Source organism: Scyliorhinus torazame, chromosome 24 (assembly GCF_047496885.1).
Source record: "Scyliorhinus torazame isolate Kashiwa2021f chromosome 24, sScyTor2.1, whole genome shotgun sequence".
Taxonomy (NCBI): domain Eukaryota; kingdom Metazoa; phylum Chordata; class Chondrichthyes; order Carcharhiniformes; family Scyliorhinidae; genus Scyliorhinus; species Scyliorhinus torazame.
The window spans coordinates 50,180,832-50,208,491 of record NC_092730.1 but is presented as its reverse complement, the minus strand read 5'-3'; the positions used below and the strand labels follow the sequence as shown (position 1 = coordinate 50,208,491).

Here is a 27,660-nt window from a genome sequence, read left to right as displayed (position 1 = left end):
TAAGGAGACCAAAACTGAACACACTACTCCATGTGTGGCCTCACTAACACCTTATACAATTGCAGCATAACCTCCCTAGTCTTAAATTCCATCCCTCTAGCAATGAAGGACAAAATTCCATTTGCCTTCTTAATCACCTGTTGCACCTGTAAACCAACTTTTTGTGACTCATGCACTAGCACACCCAGTTCTCTCTGCACAGCAGCATGTTTTAATATTTTATCATTTAAATAATAATGCCTTTTGCTGTTATTCCTACCAAAATGGATAACCTCACATTTGTCAATATTGTATTCCATCTGCCAGACCCTAGCCCATTCACTTAGCCTATCCAAATCGCTCTGCAGACTTACAGTATCCTCTGCACTTTTTGCTTTTCCACTCATCTTAATGTCGTCTGTACACTTGGACACATTGCCCTTGGTCCCCAACTCCAAATCACCTCTGTAAATTGTGAACAATTGTGGGCCCAACACTTATCCCTGAGGGACACCACTAGCTACTGATTGCCAACCAGAGAAACATCCATTAATCCCCACTCTTTGCTTTCTATTAACTAACCAATCCTCTATCCATGCTAATACTTTCCCCTTAATGCCATGCATGTTTATCTTATGCAGCAACCATTTGTGTGGCACCTTGTCAAAGGCTTTCTGGAAACCCAGATATACCACATCCATTGGCTCCCCGTTATCTACCGCACTGGTAATGTCCTCAAAAAATTCCACTAAATTAGTTAGACACGACCTGCCCTTTATGAACCCATGCTGCGTCTGCCCAATGGGACAATTTTCATCCAGATGCCTCGCTATTTCTTCCTTGACGATAGATTCCAGCATCTTCCCTACTACCGAAGTTAAGCTCACTGGCCTATAATTACCCGCTTTCTGCCTCCCTCCTTTTTTAAACAGTGGTGTCACGTTTGCTAATTTCCAATCCGCCGGGACCACCCCAGAGTCTAGTGAATTTTGGTAAATTATCACTAGTGCATTTGCAATTTCCCTAGCCATCTCTTTTAGCACTCTGGGATGCATTCCATCAGGTCCAGGAGACTTGTCTACCTTTAGCCCCATTAGCTTGCCCATCACTACTACCTTATTGATAACAATCCTCTCAAGGTCCTCACCTGTCATAGCCTCATTTATATCAGTCACTGGCATGTTATTTGTGTCTTCCACTGTGAAGACCGACCCAAAAAACCTGTTCAGTTACTCAGCCATTTCCTCATCTCACATTATTAAATCTCCCTTCTCATCCTCTAAAGGACCAATGTTTACCTTAGTCACTATTTATTTTAAAATATATTTGTAGAAAATTTTACTATCTGTTTTTATATTCTGAGCAAGTTTACTCTCATAATCTATTTTACTCTTCTTTATAGCTTTTTTAGTAGCTTTCTGTTGCCCGCTAAAGATTTCCCAGTCCTCTAGTCTCCCACTAATCTTTGCTACTTTGTATGCTTTTTCCTTCAATTTGATACTCTCCCTTATTTCCTTAGATATCCACGGTCGATTTTCCCTCTTTCTACCGTCCTTCCTTTTTGTTGGTATATACCTTTGCTGAGCACTGTGAAAAATCGCTTGTAGGGTTGTCCACTGTTCCTCAACTGTTTCACCATAAAGTCTTTGCTCACAGTCTACCTTAGCTAGTTCTTCTCTCATCCCACTGTAAACTCCTTTCTATCAGCACAAAACACTCGTGTTTGATTTTACTTTCTCAGTCTCCATCTGTATTTTAAATTCCACCGTATTGTGATCGCTCCTTCCGAGAGGATCCCTAACTATGAGATCCTGAATCAATCCTGTCTCATTACACTGGACCAGATCTACGACCGCTTGTTCACTCGTAGGTTCCATTACATACTGTTCTAGGAAACTGTCTTGGATACATTCTATGAACTCCTCGTCAAGGCTGCCTTGACCGACCTGGTTAAACCAATCGACATGTAGATTAAAATCCCCCATGTTAACTGCTGTACAATTTCGACATGCATCAGTTATTTCTTTGTTTATTGCCTGCCCCACCATAATGTTACTATTTGTTGGCCTATAGATGACTCCTATCAGTTACTTTTTTGCCTTACTATTCCTGATTTCCACCCAAATGGATTCAACCTTATCCTCCATAGCACCGATGTCATCCTTTACTATTGCCCAGATGTCATCCTTAAATAACAGAGCTACACCACCTCACTTACCAACCACTCTGCCCTTCCGTATAGTTTGATTTACTCGGATATTTAACTCCCAGTCGACACCATCCTTTAACCATGTTTCAGTAATGGCCACTAAATCATAGTCATTCACGATGATTTGCACCACCATCTCATTTACCTTATTCTGATTATTACGAGCATTCAGGTAAAGTACACTTATGTTGGCTTTTTTACCTCTGTTCTGAATCTTACCACCTCGATCAGTAACCTCTCCTAAGTTATATTTCCTCTTAACCTTTCTCCTGATTTTCCTTGTGGTTGAACCCATAAAGTCATGTAACAACCTGCCGCGTCGCTTACCATTCATGTTTTTACTTCCCGTTTTATTCCTTTTAGTATTCCTGGTCCTATTCACGGAGCTCCCCTCAGTCACTGTATCTTGTACTGTCGCCCTTTTTGATTTTTGACTATGGCTTCTCTGCCTTACACTTTCCCCCTTACTGCCTTTTGTTTCTGTCCCTGTTTTACTACCTTCCAAATTCCTGCGTCGGTTCCCATCCCCCTGCCACATTAGTTTAAACTCTCCCCAACAGCTCTAGCGAACACTCTCCCTAGGACATCAATTCCAGCCCTGCCCAGGTGCAGACCGTCCGGTTTGTACTGGTCCCACCACCCCCAGAACCGGTTCCAATGCCCCAGGAATTTGAATCCCTCCCTCTTGCACCATCTCTCGAGCCACGCATTCATCCTATCTATCCTCACATTCCTACTCTGACTAGCTCGTGGCACTGGTAGCAATCCTGAGATTACTACCTTTGAGGCCCTACTTTTAAGTTTAACTCCTAACTCCCTGAATTCAGCTTGTAGGACCTCACCCCGTTTTTTTAACCTATATCATCAGTGCTTATGTGCACCACGACAGCTGGCTGTTCACCCCCCCCCCCACCAGAATGTCCTGCAGGCATTCCGAGACATCCTTTGCCCTTGCACCAGGGAGGCAACATACCATCCTGGAGTCTCGATTGTGTCCGCAGAACCGCCTGTCTATTCCCCTTACGATTGAGTCACCTATCACTATAGCCCTGCCAATCTTCTTCCTGCCCGGCTGCGCAGCTGAGTCAGCCACGGTGCCATGAACCTGGCTGCTGTTGCCTTCCCCTGGTGAGCCATCTCCCTCAACGGTATCCAAAGCGGTGTATCTGTTTTGCAGGGAGATGACCGCAGGGGACACCTGCACTGCTTTCCGACTCTTGCTCTGTCTTTTGGTCACCCATTTTCTATCTCCTTCAGTACCTTTCACCTGCGATGTGACCAACTCGCTAAACATTGTTTTAACAAGGTTTTAGAGACAAATAGCAGAATATTGCACAATGTCAGGGTATAAGATATAGAAGCATAAGTAAACCATTCAGCCCATCGAATATGCTCCGTATTGCAATGAGATCATGCTTGACCTGATATATGACGTGTTATGAACTCATACGGTGGCACATTGTCACAGTGGTTACCTCACAGCGCCAGCGATCCGGCTCAATTCCAGCCTTTGGTCACTGACTGTGTGGAGTTTGCACTTTCTCTCCGTGTCTGTGTGGGTTTCCTCCGGATGCTGCGATTTCCTCGCACAGTCCAAATGTGTGCGGGTTAGGTGGAGTGTCCATGCTAAGTTGCTCCTTGGTGTTCAGAAAGTTGGGTGGTGTTACAGGGATGTGGTGGGGACACAGAGGCTCTTTCAGAGAATCGGTGCCGAGTCGATGGGCAGAATGGCCTCCTTTTACATTTGAATGATTTCATGATAACCCTCATGTCCACTTTCCCGGGTTTTCATCTCTACATTTCATGATGAAACTTTAAAACCAACATTCCAACCAAGCCCCAGGTAGCAGTAACTCCGCAATGGTCGTTAATTTCCCGGCTGTCAATCATTTGGTCAGTCTGAGGAAGTCACATCCTGGAAATGTCATACATTGATCCAGTTCTAAAGTAAATTAAGTCGCTCTAGTCACTGATGACCATAGGCTGCTTTCCCCTTTGAGGGTGAGATCTGACTGGTGGTGATTTAACCTGAGGATCACCATACCTCAGGCGACGAGCAATAATAATAATAATAATCGCTTATTGTCACAAGTTGGCTTCAATGAAGTTACTGTGAAAAGCCCGAGTCACCACATTCCGGCGCCTGTTCGGGGAGGCTGGAACGGGAATTATGAGAAAGTGGGATTTTCATGATTCAGTTCTAGTATAACCGTGTGATCTGAATCTAATTTATCTGGTGTTCTCTTAGACAATCTTGTCTCACAGTGAGGCAAACCTCACTGATTGGATAGACGAGTGATCGTTCTTCAGTCTTGTCATGGCCGGACCCGCTGAATATGGAGGCACATCCTGTGTGGCAGGATTTAGCTCCAACTCAATCTATATGTTTGTGGATGATACCACTGTGGTAGGTCGTATCGCAAACAATGACGAATCAGATACAGGAGGTAGATAAATCACTTGGTTGCATAGTGTACCTAAATCAGCCTGTCTCTAAATGTCGGAAAGATCAAGGAACTGATCATCGACGCCAGGAAGCGTTGCACAACACACACACCCGTCTGCATCAATGGCTGCGAAGTGGAGATGGTGGATAGCATTACATTTCTGGGTGTCACCCTCACCAACAGTCTGTCCTGGTCCACTCATGTTGATGCAACAGTCTAGAAACCCAACATCGTCTCTACCTCCTACGGAAGGAGAGGAAATTCGTCATGTCTGCATCGACTCTCACAAACGTCTACAGATGTACCACAGAGAGCATCCTATCGGGCTGCATCACAGCTTGGGATCGCAACTGCTCGGCCCAAGGTCGCAAGAAACTGCAGTGTGGTGACATCAGCCCAACGTATCACACAAGCTTGCCACCCTCACAGTGATTCTGTCTCCAACCCCCGCTGCCGCAGGACAGCAGACAACATTATCAGAGACCCTCCCACCCAGGTTTTACCTTTTTACTGATTATTCCATCAGGCAGAAGGTACAGAAGTCTGAAGACCCGCACATCCAGACATAGGAACAGCTTCTTCCCCACAGCTACTAGACTCCTCAACAACTCTCCCTCGGACTGATCTGTTCCCTGTAAGAACACTATTCACGACGCCCTATGCTGCTCTTGCTCATGGGTTTGCTTTGTTTGTCCACTTGTTCCGCACTGTAACCAATCACTGTTTGTCCATGTACCATTTGGCAATGCACTGTGTCGATTATTCTTTTTCTGTCTATTATCTATGTAATGTGTATGTTCCATTGGGAGCAGAGAAATACTTTTCATGGGACAATAAATCAAATCAAAGTGGTTCCTCTCTCACTACCCGATCAATTCATCTCAATCAGAACAAGACTGAATTTTGAATTCTCGCTTTTCCAACACAACTCGCTGCAATCTGGCCTGACAACTTGGACTGGATTGTCACATCAGTTACTGCAGACCCATCTTGGAAAAATGAGTCCCACTTCCGAGCAACTAGCGGATGAAAAATCGACGAGGATGGGATTCGGTCGCACAGAGAGCACAATAGATTAGCAGTCCAACGCCTTAACCACTCGGCCACCTCAACCCACAAATGCATGCGCCAAAAAGTCTTAATTCGTGTTGCATCCATGAATTGATGGAAAATATGCGCCACTTTGTCTTCAGAGGCTGGTTTAGCACAGGGCTAAATCACTGGCTTGAAAAGCAGACCAAGGCAGGCCAGCAGCATTGTTCAATTCCCGTACCAGCCTCCCCAAACAGGCGCCGGACTGTGGCGACTAGGGGCTTTCCACAGTAACTTCATTTGAAGCCTCCTTGTGACAATAAGCGATTTTCATTTCATTTCATTTAATTTCAGCCCGGTGTTCAATGATGGAAATGCAGATTTTGTTGGTAAAATGAATTCCCATCACATTCAGGGACTTTTATGAATGGACTGATGTGAAACATTTCAATATTATTTCCAAGATGTTTCCACACAGTGTGAAAGGCCCCCGCTGAAAGACTGGAATCAACCAGCATTTGACAGCAAAAACAAACGCTCCCGGCTTCACAGAGGAATCCGTCGATCATCGGAACTCACACTTCACGATGGACAGAGTCTGATCATTGAGTTACAGGTATCTCCAGGAAATAGAGTATATTCTTTCAGCGAGTCATGAAAGTATACTTGGAGCAGATTAATGATAAATTATTGTGTTGGGATGAGACTATTCCTGGTAGAAAGGCAAACTTTTCAGAAAGTGCCTCAATATTCAGCGGGTCCGTCCATGACAAGACTGAAGAACGATCACTCGTCTATCCAATCGGTGATGTTTGCCTTACCATGAGACAATATTAACAGAGACAACACCAGGTTAATTAGATTCTGATCACACGGTAAATATAGAACGGAATCATGAAAACCCAGCCTTCACAACCTTGCCCCTCGCCTGAGGTATGGTGATAATGAATGGCTTAGATAGGGTGGACGTAGGGGAGTTGTTTCCATTCGCAGGGGAGACTAGGACCCGGGGGCACAGCCTTAGAATAAAAGGGAGTCACTTTAGAACAGAGATGAGGAGAAATTTCTTCAGCCAGAGAGTGGTGGGTCTGTGGAATTCATTGCCACAGAGGGCGGTGGAGGCCGGGACGTTGAGTGTCTTTAAGACAGAAGTTGATAAATTCTTTATTTCTCGAGGAATTAAGGGCTATGGAGAGAGAGCGGGTAAATGGAGTTGAAATCAGCCATGATTGATTGGTGGAGTGGACTCGATGGGCCGAATGGCCTTACTTCCGCTCCTATGTCTTATGGTCTTATGATCCTCAGGTTAAATCACCACCAGTCAGATCTCACCGTTAACGGGGAAAGCAGCCTATGGTCATCAGGGACTAGAGCGACTTAATTTACTTTAGAACTGGATCAATGTATGACATTTCCAGGACGTGACTTCCTCAGACTGACCAAATGATAGACAGCCGGGAAATTAACGACCATTGAGGAGTTACTGGTACCTGAGGCTTGGTTGGAATGTTGGTTTTAAAGGTTCATCATGAAATCTAGTGATAAAAACCCGGGAAAGTGGACATGAGGATTATCATGCAATCATTAAAATGTAAAAGGAGGCCATCCTGCCCATCGACTCTGCACCGACCCTTTGACCGCGTCCCTATCTCTGCACCACATCCCTGTAACACCACCCAACTTTCTGAACACTAAGGGGCAATTTAGCATGGACAGTCCACCTAACCCGCACACATTTGGACTGTGCGAGGTAATCACAGCACCCGGTTGGAACCCACACAGACACGGAGAGAAAGTGCAAACTCCACACAGTCAGTGACCAAAGCCTGGAATTGAACCGGGTCGCTGGCGCTGTGAGGTAACCACTGTGACAACGTGCCACTGTATGAGGTCATAACGCGTCATACATCAGATCAATCATAATCTCATTAAAATACGGAGCATATTCGATGGGCTGAATGGCCTACTTCTGCTCCTACGTCTTATACCCTGTTATTGTGTAAATGTGTTCCGGTTCTTGTGTAAAACTCTTGTTAAAACAACACAGGCACCTCGTGTCGACTGCATCTGATTATCTGGCCCAGAGAAGGTGATTGTGGAATCCATGTCGTACCCATCAAACTCTGCTACGCACCTGACTGAGATTTGTTCTGTATCTGTAAATCACAGGTAGTGTTCGCGAGTGGAGGGAACACACTACACCTCAGTCTCTGGGACAGGTTGTGAGAGCAGAATTCCTTCATTATGAGTCAATGTCTGGTACTGTATGTGAGGGTGGGTTTCAGTCTCTATTAGACATTGGTACTGAATGTCAGTGTGGAAATCTGTCTGTATCTATCAATCACAATTATTGTTTGGGAAAAGTGAGATTAATACGGAAAATCAGCACGGCCGTGACAGACAGAGAAAGACACACAGAAAAGCAGGAAGAGACTATCAGGACACACACAATGACACAGAAAAGGTGCCAAGGTGGAGAAGGCCCTGTTTGTAAATGTCTCTCCTGCTGTGTAACTGTGCTCTCTGATATGCAGCTGTTCTCTCTCCATCGTGGAACCGTGAGTCTGCCGGTGACACATCTTCATTGTGGTTCAGTCAAATCAATCCCTGTTGTGGAAATATGATCCGTCTGGAGCAGAACATGAGGCGAAATTTCAATTCCAGATTTATTAAATCTTGTCACCAGACCCCTGGATTCCCAGTCCAGCGACAGAACCTTGTGTTCCTGTTATGAAGACAGTTCATTCAGCATCAATATTTTCCGATAATAACATATACGCGCCGAACGTGGGGCTCGAACCCACGACCCTGGCATTAAGAGTCCCATGCTCTATCGACTGAGCTAGCCGGGCTGCTGGTGCAGTATCTATTAAACCTCTTCTTGAAGAGAGTTGCTGCGGTGCTCATTCGGAGGGTCAGTGCTGATTCGTTGGGCCGAATGGCCTCCTTCTGCGCTGGAGATTCTACGATTCTATGATCCAAGGATGTTGATGCGGTGGTGTCCTTCTGCCATACTGCCCACTCCTGACACCATGTAGAAATGCTGGTCTCTCAATGACTGGCGACCAAGGAGTTGTAATAAAAAATAACTGATTTAATAATTGAGCAGCTGCTCCTGGCTTGTGCTCTGACCGCGATCCGGGGAACTGCCGGAATCCCGACACGTGATCATTTTAATTGCGTCATCAGGTCATCATGTGACCATTCGGTCTGCACAGGTCTCCTCTGTAATTTCTAGATTTCATCATTTTAATTTTCTTCCAGACTGGGAAGTGTAGTGCTGCTGCATTTGAAAAGAAACATGAATTTCTAATATATTTCCAATGTAACTGATGTCGTTACACAAAATATTTATTCAGTGGAATTGTGCGTTTAGGGAGCTGAGATTTCCGAGTCTCTCCAAATCGAATGGTCATTTTCAACGAAAATTCAATCCCTCCTCACATAAACCCCGGGGTCGTTTGAATGCAATAACTTCCTGGAGTGATTCCAGGCTGGTTTTAGAATGTATTCTATCGACCAAATTGATGTTGAATGACGCAGCTGTGATGGGCGAGTGGTTAGACCTCAAATTAAATAATGTTTTCCCGCGCTGGTTCGAATCCTGCTCGCAGCGGCTGTGATTCGAAATGTTTGTTTAACTCCCCCGGGAAGCCCGGGCTCGACAATTAATCGGAATTTCGGTTGGTTGTCTGTTAACGGTATGAACATTTATCGAATTCAGTTTTTTCGAAAAACGTTATTTTTTAAAACTAAACGGGGCTGGTTTAGCACAGGGCTAAATCGCTGGCATTGAAAGCAGACCAAGGCAGGCCAGCAGCACGGTTCAATTCCCGTACCAGCCTCCTCGAACAGGCGCCGGAATGTGGCGACTAGGGTCTTTTCACAGTAACTACATTTGAAGCCTACTTGTGACAATAAGCGATTTTCATTTCATTCTTCAATATAAAGATAAATAAGGAACTCACACTCAAAGCAACAATAAATAAATAATAACGTTTCCTGCAGCGTTTGGAAGGAGAAGCAGGAATGGCAGCGAATGGAAACGTGGTTTGGTTTCATTCAGCTGAATGTATTTCTGGGTAACATGATCGAGGCAGAAATGGAACATACTTGAAATTTTTTTTCTTGTTTTCTTTCCTTTGTCTCGCTATCTATTTCTTTGTTTCTTTTTCTCTCCTCACTCCTTGTTTTTGTGCTTCTCCGGGGGCTGATTGGATACACAGTGAAACTCAGCCCCATCTCATCCCAACTCTTTTGGACGAATACGTCCTGGTGATGGACGGTCCTGAATCAGTGGAAGAATCGACAAACTATTCCATTCTTGGCTCTGTGAGAAGTTCCATTCCTGGTTGTGAGGTGGCTCTGAGATAAAGGGATCGAGAGAGAACGAGGTGACTGCAGTCTGACTCTTACTCTGAAAACCAGTTAGTGCGCCCTTGTACAAAGTGGATGTGTCTGAGAACAGGAGGAAAGCAGGTCATGGGCCTGTGATTGATTTTATTGAGCCGGACCTTGAAAAGTGAAGCAAACTTCGAACCAGTCAGCGCCTTTCTGAGAGCTGGGAAGGAATTACGGCTGATATTGAGACAGTTCAGAGTGAATTGTTACAGCAAATCGAATCTTCAAGAGGTGTTGGTATATTGATTTCAGAGACACTGTCATAGTTTCTTACAAGATCAGTATGCGCTTGTTTTTGTTTTGTTCGGTAATTTGGGGAATCTATTTGGGGCGGGTGCAGTTGGTCAATATCTGTGCCTCTTGCTTGTCCAGCTCCCCGGGCAGCAGCAGCTCCATTCCTATCCAGATGTGTGGACAGAAACGGCAAACCCACATTATTGTATCCCCGCGGAGGTTCGAACCCCGCTCGCAGCGGCTCTGCTCCGGGATATTTACTCAGCTCCATAAACAAACCACTGACCACACAAATGACCGGGGCTCCCTTTGCCTTTCATTCATGGTTTTCACCCAATTTAGCTGTTTGGGGAATTAAAGTAAAAATTGATCGCGTCTGATAATTAATATTTCTAAATAAACTACACGAAACATATGAAACAATACTTAATAAATGATCATTAATCAATATTAATAAAGTGTCCTGCAACGTTTGGAAGGAAACGCCCATCCCACCCGGGCAGAAAATGTTGGGAATGGACCGGAGTGAAACATTCCCAGACCATGTCCAACATGTTTCTCCTCAGCATGAAAACTCCCCGCAGAAAGACTGAAACAGACGCTCATTTGACCACATCATGATAAACATCATGGTTTGCACGGAGTGCTGAATTTGGTGCATTTCAGTGCTATAGTGAGAGTTTGGTGACTGAGGGAGTTAGGTGAGGAGGGAGTAAGGTGCTCCTTTCATTTCGTTTCCTACATTTCCGCAAAGAGCGAGAAGGGATCCAGGAGTTTACAGAGAGTGCAGCTGACTGGGAGCAGAGTCGGAGGGCGAGGTCCAGTTGGTCCACAGGGCAGCTATATTCTGTAAGGTAAGAGGGGCTGGAGGCTAGGCCAGTTGCATGCTCCTCCTGTAGGATGTGGGTGGTGAGGGATACCACAGGTGTCCCCAAAGACTTTACCTGCGGGAAGTGCACCCAACTCCAGCTCCTCGGAGACCGTGTTAGGGAACTGGAGCTGGAGCTGGATGAACTTCAGATCATCTGGGAGGCAGAAGGGGTTATAGAGAACAGTTAACGGGAGGTAACCACACCCAAGGTACAGGACAAGAGTAGCTGGGTTACAGTCAGGGGAAAGAAAACAAACAGGCAGACAGTGCAGGGATCCCTCGTGGCCGTTCCCCTTCAAAACAAGTATACCATTTTGGATGCTGTTGGGGGGGATGAACTACCGGGGGAAGGTTCTAGCGACCAGGTCTCTGGCACTGAGTCTGGCTCTGGGGCTCAGAAGGGAAGGGGGAGGATAGAAAAGCAATAGTAATAGGAGATTCAATGGTTAGGGGAATAGATAGGAGATTCTGTGGTCGCGAGCGAGACTCCCGGAAGGTATGTTGCCTCCCGGGTGCCTGGGACAGGGTTGTCTCAGATCGTGTCTTCAGGAGCCTTAAGGGGGAGAGTGAGCAGCCAGAAGTCGTGGTGCACATTGGTACCAACGACATTGGTCGTAAAAGGGGTGTGGAGGTAATAAACGAGTTTAGGGAGTTAGGCTGGAAGTTAAGAGCCAGGACAGACAGAGTTGTCATCTCTGGTTTGTTGCCGGTGCCACATGATAGCGAGGCTAGGAATAGAGAGAGAGTGCAGTTGAACACGTGGCTGCAGGAATGGCGCAGGAGAGAGGGCTTCAGGTATTTGGATAATTGGAGTGCATTCTGGGGAAGGTGGGACCTGTACAAGCTGGATGGGTTGCATTTGAACCAGAGGGGAACCCATATCCTGGGAGGGAGATTTTATAGTACTCTTCGGGAGGGTTTAAACTAATTTGGCAGGGGAATGGGAACCGGATTTGTAGTCCAGCAACTAAAGTAGCCGATATTCAGGACTCCAAAGCGTGCAGTGAGGCAGTGGGGAAGGGAACACTGAGAAAGGAGAGTACTTGCAGACACGGAGATGGGTTGAGGTGTATATACTCCAACGCAAGAAGCATTAGGAATAAGGTGGGTGAACTTAAGGCATGGGTCGGTACTTGGGACTACGATGTGGTGGCCATCACGGAAACTTGGATAGAAGAAGGGCAGAAATGGTTGTTGGAGGTCCCTGGTTGTAGATGTTTCAATAAGATTAGGGAGGGTGGTAAAAGAGGGGGGGGGGGCGTTTTTAATTAGAGATAGTATAACAGATGCAGAAAAGAAGTTCGAGGAGTATCTGCTTACTGAGGTAGTATCGGTTGTAGTCAGAAGTAGGAAAGGAGCAGTCATCTTGTTGGGAGTTTTCTATAGGCCACCCAATAGTAGCAGAGATGTGGAGGAACAGATTAGGGAACAGATTTTGGAAAGGTGCAGAAGTCACAGGATAGTAAACATGGGTGACTTCAACGTCCCAAACATTGAGTGGAAACTCTTTCGATCAAATAGTTTGGATGGGGTGGTGTTTGTGCAGTGTGCCCAGGAAGATTTTCTAACACAGTATGCAGATTGTCCGACCAGAGGGGAGGCCATATTGGATTTGGGAGTTGGCAATGAACCAGGGCAAGTGATAGATTTGTTAGTGGGGGAGAATTTTGGAGATCGTGACCACAATTCTGTGACTTTCACTTTAGTAAAGGAGAGGGATAGGTGCGTGCAATAGGGCAAGGTTTACAATTGGGGGAAGGGTAAATACGATGTTATCAGACAAGAATTCAAGTGCATAAGTTGGGAACATTGGCTGTCAGGGAAGGACACAAGTGAAATGTGGAACTTGTTCAAGGAACAGGTACTACGTGTCCTTGATATGTATGTCCCTGTCAGGCAGGGAAGAGATGGTCGAGTGAGGGAACTATGGCTGACAAGAGAGGTTGAATGTCTTGTTAAGAGGAAGAAGGAGACTTATGTAAGGCTGAGGAAACAAGGTTCAGACAGGGCGCTGGAGGGATACAAGATAGCCAGGAGGGAACTGAAGGAAGGGATTAGGAGAGCTAAGAGAGGGCATGAAAAATCTTTGGCGGGTAGGATCAAGGAAAACCCCAAGGTCCTTTGCACACATGTGAGACATATGAGAAAGACTAGAGTGAGAGTAGGACCGATCAAGGACAGTAGCGTGAGATTATGTATTGAGTCTGAAGAGACAAGAGAGGTCTTGAACGAGTACTTTTCTTCAGTATTTACAAATGAGAGGGGCCATATTGTTGGAGAGGACACTGTGAAACAGACTGGTAAGCTCGAGGAAATACTTGTTCGGAAGGAAGATGTGTTGGTCATTTTGAAAAACTTTAGGATAGACAAATCCCCCGGGCCTGACGGGATATATCGAAGGATTCTCTACGAAGCATGAGATGAAATTGCAGAGCCGTTGGCAATGATCTTTTCATCCTCACTGTCAACAGGGGTGGTACCAGGGGATTGGAGAGTGGCGAATGTCGTACCCGTGTTCAAAAAAGGGAATAGGGACAACCATGGGAATTACAGGCAAGTTAGTCTTACTTCGGTGGTAGGCAAAGTAATGGAAAGGGTACTCAGGGATAGGATTTCTGAACACCTGGAAAGGCACTGCTTGATTAGGGATAGTCAGCACGGATTTGTGAGGGGTAGGTGTTGCCTTACAAGTCTTAATGAATTCTTTGAGGAGGTGACCAAGCATGTCGATGAAGGTAAAGCAGTGGATGTACTGTACATGGATTTTAGTCAGGCATTTGATAAGGTTCCTCATGGTAGGCTTATGCAGAAAGTAAGGAGGCATGGGATACTGGGAAATTTGGCCAGTTGGATAACGAACTGGCTAACCGATAGAAGTCAGAGAGTGGTGGTGGATGTCAAATATTCAGCCTGGATCCCAGTTATCAGTGGCGTACCGCAGGGATCAGTTCTGGGTCCTCTGCTGTTTTGATTTTCATTAATGACTTGGATGAGGGAGTTGAAGGGTGGGTCAGTAAATTTGCAGACGATACGAAGATTGGTGGAGTTGTGGACAGTAAGGAGGGCTGTTGTCAGCTGCAAAGAGACATAAATAGGATGCAGAGCTGGGCTGAGAAGTAGCAGATGGAGTTTAAACCTGAAAAGTGTGAGGTTGTCCATTTTGGAAGGACAAATATGAATGCGGAATACAGAGTTAACGGTAGGGTTCTTGGCAATGTGGAGGAGCAGAGAGATCTTGGGGTCTATGTTCATACATCTTTGAAAGTTGCCACTCAAGTGGTTAGAGCTGTGAAGAAGGCCTATGGTGTGCTAGCATTCATTAGCAGAGGGATTGAATTTAAGAGCCGTGAGGTGATGATGCAACTGTACAAAACCCTGGTAAGGCCACATTTGGAGTATTGTGTACAGTTCTGGTTGCCTCATTTTAGGAAGGATGTGGAAGCTTTGGAAAAGGTGCAAAGGAGATTTGCCAGGATGTTGCATGGAATGGAGAGTAGGTCTTACGAGGAAAGATTGAGGGTGCTCGGCCTTTTCTCATTAGAACAGAGAAGGGTGAGGGGCGACTTGATAGATGATCAGGGGAATAGATAGAGTAGACAGTCAGAGACGTTTCCCCTGGGTGGAACAAACCATTACAAGGGGACATAAATTTAAGGTGAATGGTGGAAGATATAGGGGTGATGTCAGAGGTAGGTTCTTTACCCAGAGTGTAGTGGGGTCACGGAATGCACTGCCTGTGGAAGTAGTTGAGTTGGAAACATTAGGGCCTTTCAAGCAGCTATTGGATAGGTACATGGATTACGGTAGAATGATATAGTGTAGATTAATTTCTTCTTAAGGGCAGCACGGTTGCATTGTGGATAGCACAATTGCTTCACAGCTCCAGGGTCCCAGGTTCGATTCCGGCTTGGATCACTGTCTGTGCGGAGTCTGCACATCGTCCCCGTGTGTGCATGGGTTTCCTCCGGATGCTCCGTTTTCCTCCCACAGTCCAAGGGTGGGGTGCTCTTTCCGGGGGCTGGTGCAGATCGATTGGCCGAATGGCCTCCTTCTGCACTGTAAATTCTATGATTAATCTAGGACAAAGGGTCGGCACATCATCGTGGGCCAAAGGGCCTGTTCTGTGCTGTAATGTTCTATCACTCACACTGAGGCCACTGATGACTTCGAATTTCTCCTAAAATGCCAACTGAACACACTGACTGGCAGAATTACATTACCCACGTGATTGGCGAGACGCATCCACAGGCTGACTTGGCGAGTGGTGAAAACTGACATCACTGCTTCTAATCATCACCAGAACAGAGAGATAAATGTCACATTGTTCATTCACATTTCTGATTTATAATTGTGGGGAAACTGATGGGCTTTGGGACGCAATTAAAAGTTATTTTAACTGAGATCAAATCAGCGGCTGGCTAGTTGGCCTGGGGAGACCTGTGCCACACACAGGAACAGAGACTGCAGATAAAGAATGAATCGAATATTCACATGTCACACCGGAGAACACATCGGAAAACACTTCAGCAGTCAAGGACATTCAGCCTCTGATCTCCGGGTAAGCGTTCTCCAAGGCGGCCTTCAGGACGCGCGACATCGCAGAGCCGCCGAACAGAAACATGTAGCCAAGTTCCGCACACATGAGTACGGCCTCAACCGGGACCTTGGATTCATGTCGCATTACATTCACCCCCCACCATCTGGCCTGGGCCTGCGAAATACTCAGCAAGAGCAACGACTGGGCCCGTATGTCTTTTATTCTGTTCAGTATGAAGTCTGACAACACCAGGTTAAAGTCCAACAGGTTTGTTTCAAACACTAGCTTTCGGAGCACTGCTCCTTCCTCAGGTCCTGTTTTATTCTGTTCGCAGTGGAGGCCAACAAACCCAACATGAACAGAGAAGGGTGAGGGGCGACATGAAAGAATCACATTCTATGCTCCGGTTTCCTCCCACAATCCAAAGATGTGCGGGTTAGGTGGATTGGCCATGATAAATTGCCCTTAGTGTCCAAAATTGCCCTTAGTGTTGGGTGGGGTTTACTGGGTTATGGGGATAGGGTGGTGGTGTTGACCTTGGGTAGGGTGCTCTTTCCAAGAGCCGGTGCAGACTCGATGGGCCGAATGGCCTCCTTCTGCACTGTAAATTCTATAAAAATACCCCAATTTACCCAATGATCCCAGTACGAAAAGCAAGAGACAAAAATTGTTTCTTTTGATTTTATTTTAACAACGAAACCAAATTGAACAGGAATAAAGAAGCGCTTTGAGCTGATACAACAAGCTTCGGGAGGCAATGAGAAGCTGGTTTGAGTGAATTGTGATCGTCGGTTAGCTCGTTGGTCTCGGGGTATGATTATCTCTGAGAAAGCTTCCATTTGCGATAAAATGCGAGAGGTCACGTGTTCAAATCCTAGACGAGTCTTGTATTTTTTTAATAAGGACAATCGATATGGTGTCATTGACTGAAATCGGGAGCAGGTTTGAGCTCCAGAGAATATATCAGTGCTGAACATGTGAAGACACGAACACGACATTTAAAGACTGTTTCACCATGGTGTCGGACTCTGAATTTATCCTCAAATATCAAGTAAAACAAACGAACGCTTGTGCATCCAGGTAGTTGGCTGAATGCAATGTTTGTATGTAACCCCGATAAACCATTGGTTTATATGCTGAACAAGAATCTTTCAATCTCCACCTTAGAAATAATCAATGTCCCGCTTCCGTCGCCTTCTGAGGCAGAGTTCCAAAGTCTCTGAGAGGGAGAAATTTCTACATCTCCATCCGAAAAGGGCGAAATCCTTGTTTTTAACTGCCCAGTAGTTCTGCTCTCACCCACAAGCAGTGACATCCTTTCCACGTCCACCTTGTCAAGACCATTCAAAATCTGATGTACTTCAATCAAATTAACTGTCAGTCTTCACATCTCCACTGGAAACAAGTGCAGTCTGTCTAACCTTTCCTCAATAGAAACCCCGCTCATTCCTGGCACCAATCGAGGAAACCTCCTCTGAACCGTCTCCAACGTATTTACATCTTTCCCCAAATAAGGAAACCCAAACTGCACAGAATTAGCGAAATGTGTAGCTCCTGGAATAAAAGGGACAGTAGCAATATGGATATAAATGTGGTTGAATAATCAGAAACAGAATACAATGGTCAATCGAAACTTTTCGGACTGGAAGAAGGTTTGTAGTGTTCCACCTGGGTTCCTGCTGGCATATTTGCTTTCCCTGATATATAACAATGTGCTAGATCATGGTGCACAGGGAACAGTTTCAAAGTTTGATGATGGTACAAACTTGGAAATTTTGTAAACTGAGACGTGGACAATCTAGATAGAACTTGAAAAAACAAAAGAAGATTTTCAATCTGGAGACGTGTGAGATGATGCATTTTGGTAGGGAATATAGAATCATAGAATTTACTGTGCAGAAGGTGGCCATTCGGACGATGGAATCTGCACCGGCTCTTCAAAGAGCACCCCACTGAAAACCACACCTCCACCCTATCCCCGTATCCCAGCAACCCCATCTAACCTAAGGGCAATTTAGCATGGCCAATCCACCTAACCTGCACACCTTTGGAGGGTGGGAGGGAACCGGAGGACCCGGAGGAAATCCACGCAGACACAGGGAGAACACAGACACTGATCCAAGCATGATCCGAACCTGAGACCCAGCGCTGTGAAGCCATAGTGCTAACCACTATGCTACGGTGCTGCCATTCAAATATTTATGGGATGAAGGAGCAGAGAGAAGTGGGTGTATGTGTGGATAGATAATCGATGGTAGCAGGACAGGTGTAGAGAACAGACAATAAAGCAGATCTTATTCTGGGTTTATTCCGAATGGAAAAGAGAACAAGAGGAAGGAGGTTATGCTGAATCTGTACAAGGCACCAGTTAGACACCATATGGAATATTTTGCACAGCTCTGGGAGCCACGATATAGGACGGCTGTGGACGATTTGGGGAGCGTGCAGAAGAGGTTTACAGGATTGGTTCCATTTATAAGGATAGATTAGAGATGTTGGGAATGTTCTCCTTCGACAGGATAAGGCTGAGGGTAGATATGATGGAGATGTTCAAAATCATGAGCGGACGAGGCGGAGTAAATAGAGAGAAACAGTTCCCCCGAGTTAAAAGAGCAAAAACGTGAGGGCACAGATTTCAGTTGATTTGCAAAGGAAGCAGATGTTTGAAAAAGAAGCACTTTTGCACAACGCGTGCTTCGGGTCTGGAATGCACTGACTGGGAGTGTGGTGCAGGCAGGTTCAACTGAAGCGTTCAAGAGGGCATCAGGTGATTACTTGAATAGAAAACAATTGTAGAAGTTCGCGGACAGGGCCGGGGAATGGCACGAAGTCGTAATGCTTGGTTGGAGAGAAGGTGCAAACACGATTATCCAAATGACATCTTTCTGCGCTGTAACCATTCTCTGATTCTGTGATGTGGTTGCACCAATTCACTGTGTCACTCAAGAATAACTCCCTTACTTTTATGTTCAACTCCTCTCGTAATAAGGATAGAATTCTACTCAACTTCTTAATTACTAGTTGCACTGACTCACTCAGTTTTCGTGATTCATGCATCAGCAAACCGAGATCCCTCGTAATTCTGCAGCCGTTGGACATCGAAGTAAAGCTATGTTTATTTTTACTCTACCTGCCAAAGCGAAACCCTGAGCTTTTTAAACATTGCTTTGGAGCTGCCAGGTTTCTGTCACTCACTCAATCTCTCTGTATCCGTCTGTAATCTGCTTCTGTCCTCTTCACAACATACTTCACTCCCTATCTTTGTGTGATTTTCAAAACTTCCCCACTCAATGGGCTTTGTCCAGATATAAAATCCTGGAACAAGCAGAAAAGCTCTGTGAGCCTGACGTGATTTAACACGCAGCATTCGGATCGGCATTCAGAAGCGCTATCGGGCGCCACAAGACCTCCTGTCGAAGATTAAATTTCAATGCTGACAGATTTCCTCATTTACAGCTTGATAATATTCTGTAAAGTGACGATCAGAAGAGAATCATGTAAGGAAACAGAATATTCGCTCCCTCGCTCCTTTCCCTCTTCCTGTTGATTTACATCGAATGGAAGAGTAACAGGAAAAACAAATAACCAGAGAGCAGAAACACAACATTACCCTGTGGGGTCAATTTATTCTGAAATGTGTCAATACATTGAGTGAGTGGGAAACACTTTAGCCTTTAGAGTTCAAAATGAATCTGAATCTGATTGAATCCACGAATGATAGAGTTTTATGTCCTTTTGTTTCTAATCGGTGAGATGCTGCAAATTGTGGGCCAGCAGTTCCCCAAGTACAAGGGAGCAGTTCCATCCTTTCTTTTCTTCCTTCCTACATTGTTCTCTCCGTTTCTCCTTTCTCTCCCAGATGCCAAAATGTTGGGAATTCCAATTTAATTTCCTTTTCAGGCGGTGTTTTGTCAATTCCAAACGGTATTGAACATTCCAATCGAATGGATTTGTTATTTCCCATTGTTGCTTCCTGTGTTTATTGTGTTGTATTCTCTCACTGTCTGTTTATGATCAATGTCTGTCTCACTGTCTGTTCCTGTGAAGATCAGCGGCACCTCCCGCCTAGCAGCCTTTACGTTGCTCTGCGCCAATCATAGAAACATAAACAATTGGAGCAGAAGGAGGCCCTTCGGCCCGTCGTGCCTTCTCTGCCATTCATTGTGATCATGGCTGATCATCCAACCCAATTGGCTGATCCCTCCTTCCCCGCCTCCCCTCCCGTATTGTTGATTGCCTTCTCCCCATGTGCTTCATCAAACTGTTTCTTGAAATTATAGTGGTTTTGCCTCAGCAAATTGCTGTGGGAGCAAATTCCAATCTGACCAAACTCTGCGTAAAGACATTTATACTCTTCTCCGTCCAACACGGTCTACCCCATATCCTCAGACTGTGACCCCTGGTTCTGAACATCCCGCCATCAGGAGCATTCTTCCTGCATCAACTCTGTCCAGTCCTTTTGGAATTCGACAGGTTTCTATGAAATCCCCTCATTCTTCTGAACGCCAGCGAATACAATCGCAACCGCCCAGTCTCTCCTCATACGTCAGACCTTTAATCCCAGGAATCAGTCTGCTGTACCTCCGCTGCGCTCCCTCTACAGCAAGAACACCCTTTCTCAGAGAAGGAGACCAAATGTGCACACGATATTCCAGACGTGGCCTCACCAGGGCCCTGGATAATTGCACCAAGAATATTCCTGCTCCTGCACTGAAATCCTCTCGCGATGAAGGCCAACATACTATTGACCTCCTTTACCGCCTGCTGCACCTGCAACCTCACCCTCAGCAACAGGTGTACGAGGACCGCCAGGTCTCGTTCCACATTCCCCTCTCCTATTAATGGACATTCAGATGACAATCTGCCTTCCTGTTTATGCTCCCAATGTGTATAACCTCACATTTATACATATTATACATTCATCTGCCATTCATTTTCCCACTCACTCAACACATGTGGAGTTAGAGCAATTCATCCTGTCAGTTCGCATTTCATTATAGTTGGATTCCAGCTTGCGTGACTATCTGTGTGGAGTTTACACTTTATCCCCGTGTCTGCATGGGTTTTTTCAGTGTGTTCCTGTTTCGTCCCACAGTGTAGGTTGGGTGGATTCGTCATGAGCAAGTGCGGGGTTATGAGGAGAAGCGGAAGAGGGGGTCCAGGTCGAGTGCGCCTTCCGAAGTTCGGTGCAGACTCAAGAGACCGAATGTCCTGCAGGGTTTCTCTGGATAACAAATTAGAATCGTCAGAACTCCGACATTGACGGGATGTTTGAGGCGTCCGAGTGATGTCCATCATGATGCGATCAATTGTTTGTATCTTTCAGTCATTCCGCGGTGTTTTATTTACAATGTGTAGAAGCATGTTGGACATGGTGTTGAAGTGTTTCCCATCAGTCCAATCAGAACAATCCCTGAGCTGACATGATGGAAATGTAATTTGCTGACAGGAACAACATTTCCAACTCTTCACATCTGGCTGCACATCTGGACCAATGCACAAAGACAACCTTCTTCCGTTAGTTATTGGGGATGTTAAAAGTCCATGAGGTGGTTTGGTGAAGTCAGGTTACATGGCGAGTTGGCCGAGAGGTGAAGGTGATGCGCTGCTAATCCATTGTGCTTTGCATCTGCGGGTTTGAATCCATTCTCGTCGACACGGAACTAGGATGAAGGTTAGATTCGGAGTTCAACATGCCTGAGGAATGAATATTCTTGCACCATTCTGAATACCGATATGCCTAATCCTCTGTCTGATAATCGATTTAAATCACGACACCAGTTTTGGGCAGGAGTTTGGCACCATGAAAACTTGCGGCTTCAGAAACTCCAAAACAGACGCCAGCTTCATCTGGGGCACTGCTGGCAGATTTTGTCTTTCCGGAACCGGCAGCCCAGCTGTGAAAACAAGTTAATCAGATGATCTCATTGCACTGTAAGACGTGGGAGCAGAAGTAGGTCATTCGGCCAATCGTGTCTGCTCCACCATTCAGATAGGTTTTAACTGATCTGATATAATCCTCAAACCCACTTTCCCACATCATCCCCATAATCCTTGATTTCCTTACTGATTAAAAATCTGTCTGTATCAGCCTTGAACATATTAACTGACCCAGCCTGACAGCCCTATTCGGTGACAAAAATTGTTCCACAGATACACTATAGTCTGAGAGAAGAAATTACTCATCATCCCTGGTTTGAATGGGCGGCCCCTTACTCTGAGATCATTCCCTTTGGTCCGAGACTCTCCCACATGAAGAAACAACCTCTCAGCATCCACCCTGTTAATCCCCTTGTAAATCTATTAAATCGGTGAATTTGAATGGTGGGATTTCTTACGTGTCCCAAAGTTTAGTTCAGGCCTCTGGATTCCCAATCCAGTGACATAATCTTTCATCCCTCTGGACATAAAACAGTTGATTCAGCTCATTGTTAACATCTTGGGCCAGTGGGCCTATGAATGGCAAATGGTGTTTAATTTGGATAAATGTGGGGAGATGCATTTTGGTTGATCCAATCAGAGCTGGACTCGTTCAATTAATAGTAAGGAGTTGGGTACAGTTATAGAACAAAAAGATCAAGGAGTGTACAGGTCCATAGCTCCTTGAAGATAGAGTCGTAGTCGGACAAAATGGTGAAGAATGCATTCAGAATGCTAGGTTTCATTGGTCAGAATATTGAATACAGGAGTTGGGACGTCTTGTTGAAGTTGTACAAGACATTGGTAAGACCACACACGGTATGCTGTGTTCAGTTATGGTCACCCTACTATAGGAAGGATATTGTTAACCTAGAAAGAGTTCAGAAGCAATTTACGAGGATGCTACCAGGACTTGATAGTCTGCGTTATAAGGAGAGGCTGGATAGGCTGGGACTTTTCCCCCTGTAGCTTGAGATGCTTACGGGTGATCTTACAGCGATCTATAAAATAATGAGGAGCATAGATAAGGTAGGTAGTCGACACATTTCCCCAAAGGTAGATGTGTCTCGAACTAGAGGGCATTTGTATAAGGTGAGAGGGGAGAGATACTAAATAGACCAGGCAGGAAATTTCTTCACGCTGAGGGTGGTGAGTATCTGGGACGGGCTGCCAGAGGCAGGGGCGTGTACAATTTAATCTTTAAAAAATCAGTTGGACAGTTACATGGGCAGGGTGGATAAGAGAGGGCCAAACACGGGCAAGTTGGACTAGCTTAGTGATAGAGACTGGGCGGCATGATCAAGCTGGGCCGAACGGCCTGTTTTCATGCTGTAAACATCTATGACTCCATCCATCTTCCTGAGGACATTCGAATTTCCTCCACAGAATTGTTTTGAACCGATTGATACATAATAATTTATTCTACACTTTATCTAAATTAGACAGATATTCTGGATTCATTAGGGGCTAAACAAAATATGAGAGACAATTGAATGAACAAAGTTACAAGAAATTACATTCCAAAAAACCACAACAGTGTTTGGATGGACAGGTGGAAGTTTCAGCTGAGGAGGGAAAACTCGGCACTCAGCAAGTTCCACCGGATTTCTGTATAAAACGACCGCGGCAGGACTCGAACCTGCAATCTTCTGATTGCATCACTGAAACTCACCGAAGTCAGACGCCTTATCCATTAGGCCACGCGGCCACTGGTTATGATACGTAAGCTGATGGTTATCTCTTGTTAATAAATACTGCGATTCTATGTGTTTCATTTCTATTGTTTGGTGATCCGCTGTTTCCCAGATCCCAGAAAATACAAGGGAAAGCTCCAGCTGCCGGACATGGTCATTTTCAAAGTGGAAAAGCCCTTCACTCTGTGAGCTGTGAAGATTCATGGAGGCTCCGGGACTCTCAGGCTGGCCAGGGCTCTTTATCCGGCTCCATTCACAGGAAATGTGACTTCAGTTTCCGCAATAACATCCGCTCTCTCTGAAACCCCCAAACTGAAAATCAGTCTCACCGTTAAGGTGAAGACTGCGGACTGCGGTTCCCGCCCCTGCTGTTTAATTCAGATCACTATAACTGTGTACATTGAGCAGAAAGAAATTGCAGTTGTTTGTAAACATTTCTTACTGAACTCACTGTCATTCTGCATTAACAGGACGAGTTTGAGTCTCGTGATATTTGATCCGATATTAAACCTTGCAAAAATATAAACTGAGCAGGTAAATCAGAAATATCCGGAAAAGATTATTTGAATTGCGCTTTTGAACGGAGTCATTTCAAAAACATTCCAACACAGAGAGAAATTCCTGGAACCAGCTGCAGAAAATCTCCGGGAGCCTGACGTGATTTGGACGCAACCTTCTGATGTGGAGTCAGACGCGCTACCTGAGCGCCAGAAGCCCAAGTTCTAAAAACTGAACCTTTCTCCTCAGAGATTTATTTTTTATTTACACTTTGACGGTACACTGTAAATCAGCACCTGTGCGAAAGAAACTCAAAGAAGTCTGATTGAGGGATACGAAAGGGCCCTGAAGTAAAGCAGTTGTACCACGTGGTTAAGGTGATGCACAATAATCCATTGTGCTCTGTACACGTGGCTTCATATCCCATCCTCGTCTGTAACGTGTCTGTTGTGTCTCTGGTTAACTTGATGTGGGTGAAGTGAAAATGCTGTGATTTTTAGCTTTTGTTTGAGGGCTTGGGTGGTGAATAGTCAAACACTGTCCATACTGAAAGCACATTCATCATGGCCGGAAACTTCCACAAGGCCAACCTCAAGAGTGTACTGCCAAAATTCCACCAGCACATCTCCTGTCCCACCAGGGGAGACAACACGATTGACCACTGCTCCTCAAAAATCAAAAGCACCTACCGTTCCATCCCGTGGCCGCACGGAATATCAGACCATAGGACGGTGCTCCTTCTCCCGGCATCCAAGCAGAAACTTAAGTGGGAGAATCCAGCTAAGAAGGTCGTGCAGTGCTGGTCCGAGGAAGCAGAAGAGCTCTGACGTGACTGTTGGAGACAGTGGACTGGTCCATATTTAAGAACTCAGCGACTAACTGAAATGAGTATGTCACCACTGTCACAGACTTCATCAGCAAATGTGTGGACGACTGCGTGCCAAAGAAAGCAGTACGTACGTTTCCCAACGAGAAACTGTCATGTTGGGTGTTGCGATACACAAATGAACCAACACGGGTGTAGATGGTACAACTCTGTTTTATTATTCTGTGCAATAATAACTGTTAACTTCTGGCTGTGGTTCATACTTCACCAGCTAACCTGTGGACCCAGCCCTAGCACTATCTTAGTGAGGCACTCAGCACATGGTGTATGTCTGAGTGGCACGATGTCAGCTCTGTGCTCTGAGCTATCTCCTGGTAGAATGAGCGGGAACTGTGGTGTGCCCTGTTTTATAGCGCGTGTGCCCTCACTGGTGATTCGCTGCGATGTTGTGTGTGTGTTGGTTGGTCCAACTACCTGTCCATCAGTGTGTGTGTGTGATTGCACCATAACACCATAAGACAGAGGAGTGGAAGTAAGGCCATTCGGCCCATCGAGTCCTCCACCATTCAATCATGTCTGATTTCAACTCAATTTACCCACTCTCGCTCCATAGCCCTTAATTCCTCGAGAAATCAAGAATTTATCAACTTCTGTCTTAAAGACACTCAACGTCCCGGCTCACCGCCCTCTGTGGCAATGAATGCCACAGACCCACCACTCTCTGGCTGAATAAATTTCTCCTCATCTCTGTTCTAAAGTGACTCCCTTTTATTCTAAGGCTGTGCCCCCGGGTCCTAGTCTCCCCTGCTAATGGAAACAACTTCCCTATCTAAGCCATTCATTATCTTGTAAGTTTCTATTAGATCTCCGCTCAACCTCCTAAACTCCAGTGAATATAATCCCAGGATCCTCAGATGTTCATCGTATGTTACGCCTCCCATTCCTGGGATCATCCGTGTGAATCTCCACTGGACCCGCTCCACTGCCAGTATGTCCTTCCTGAGGTGTGGGGCCCAGAATTGCTCACAGAAGACTAAATGGGGACTAACTAGTGCTTTATAAAGCTTCAGAAGTACATCCCTGCTTTTATACTCCAAGCCTCTTGAGATAAATGACAACATTGCATTTGCTTTCTTAATTACGAACTCAACCTGCAAATTTACCTTCAGAGAATATGTTATGATATGTTAATGTGGATATCATGACATCCCCCCTTTTCACAAGGAAATGTGCCTACATGGTAATAAATATTGGTGTGTACTGAGTGCATATGAATATGTGTGTGCAATATTTACAACATGTACATGAGGCTAAACTATATACATCGGAAGGTGTCAGGTGCAACAGAGCAACGAGGTTGTAGCACAAACAAAACAAGTGCAATCATCAAATATCGAAACAGAACTTCTGGAACAACAAGAAAGAAACACGTTAACAGTATTGCAAAACAATTCAGTGAGTCCAATGTGCAAACGGGCTCATAAGTCCAGTCTATTAGGTGGGCGACGGATTTGGGTTGGCCGTTAGGATGGCACACCATTCATCGCCCGGATTAATGCTGTGCGCTGGCATCGGCTGGTGGGTCCGACTTGGGGACATCCAGTTCTTGTTTATTACCGCAACACAAAAGGGTTCCCGGTCGTCGGTATCACCGGTCTGCACGTCGTCAGGGTATGATTCGGTGTATGGGGGCTAAATGGCCCGCACGTCCCTGCGAGGCTCGCGGAATTGCAGAGAGTTGGCACGTTGAGGTGCTCGACAGCAGGCAGCGTAGTGGCCCATCCTGCTGCAGCAGAGGCATTGTCGCACTTTGGCTGGACATTGCCGCTTTAAGTGTGCGAATCCACAGTTGCCGCACATCGTGACATCATGGCGTTCGTCGCGCCACCGTGCATACATGGTGCGGTCCTGCATAGAGCATGCCTGCGCATCCCGTCTCTCTGTGTCGATGTCCCCTCGTTTGGCGTGTACAAGCGCGGGAGGCCTCGGAAAGCGCGCAAAATGGCCGCCCTCGTCCGGGCCGCGGGCCGGGAGGAACTCAATCGACTGGACCTGCTCGGCCTCGTAGGACAGGAGCCCTGCCGATTCGGCCGCCTGGAATTTGGAGTACCGGCTAGTTGCGTCTTCGTGGAGGACACAGGTCTCGATGGCGGTGGCTAGGGTGAGGCGCTTCATGTTGAGGAGCCGCTGGCGTAGGGTGTCCGAGGTGACCCCAAAAACTATCTGATCCCGAATCATGGAGTCGGAGGTGGCCTCATAGCCGCAGGACTGCGCGAGGACATGGAGATATGTCAAATAAGACTGAAAAGGCTCATCCATACCCTGCAGGCGCTGCTGGAAGAGCTACTTCTTGAAGCTCTCATTTACTTCCACACTGAAGTGTTGCTCAAATTTTAGAAGGACCGTCTTGTACTTCGTCTTGTCCTCGCCTTCCGTGAATGCCAGAGAGTAGTAGATGTGGATGGCGTGTTGCTCTGCCGTGGAGAGGAGGAGGGCGATCTTCCTGGTGTACGATGCATTCTCCCTGCCTGTGGCTTCTAGGAAGAGTTGGAAGCTCTGTTTAAACAGCTTCCAGTTGACGCCAAGATTTCCAGCGATCCGGAATATGAAGGTTCCAGCGATCCGATGTGGCGGGATGATGGTTTCAATGGCGCAGGATGGCGGGTTTCTGAAGAGGTGCAGGTAGGTCTCACAGTTGCTGGCGAGTATCCAGACCTGGTATCATGTCGTGTTCGGTGTTCCGATAAACAAACAAACCAACATGGTTGTAGATGGTACAACTCTGTTTTATTATTCTGTACTATAATAACTATTAACTTCTGGCTGTGGTTCGTACTTCACCAGCAAACCTGTGGATCCAGCCCAACACTATCTTAGTGAGACACTCAGCACATGGTGTATGTCTGAGTGGCACGCTGCGAGCTCTGTGCTCTCTCCTGGTAGAATGAGCGGGAACTGTGGTGTTCCCTGTTTTATAGTGCGTGTGCTCTCACTGCTGATTGGCTGCGATGTT

At 45.9% G+C, this 27,660-nt stretch overlaps 1 long non-coding RNA gene and 2 other non-coding genes across 3 annotated transcripts in view; 1 reads left to right on the top strand and 2 right to left on the bottom strand.

Annotated features, from left to right (window-relative positions):
• LOC140400054 (uncharacterized) overlaps nucleotides 1–23,548 on the top strand; it is a 155,026-nt gene extending 131,478 nt beyond the window's left edge. Inside the window, exon 5 of the long non-coding RNA XR_011938012.1 lies at nucleotides 20,806–23,548. This is a non-coding gene — a long non-coding RNA (uncharacterized lncRNA). The remainder of the gene's footprint in view (nucleotides 1–20,805) is intronic.
• trnak-cuu (transfer RNA lysine (anticodon CUU)) lies at nucleotides 8,447–8,519 on the bottom strand. The gene has a single exon. It is a non-coding gene; the product is annotated as a tRNA-Lys (tRNA).
• trnar-ucg (transfer RNA arginine (anticodon UCG)) lies at nucleotides 23,248–23,337 on the bottom strand. The gene is given in 2 exon segments: nucleotides 23,248–23,283; nucleotides 23,301–23,337. It is a non-coding gene; the product is annotated as a tRNA-Arg (tRNA).
• Nucleotides 23,549–27,660: the final 4,112 nt, after the last annotated feature.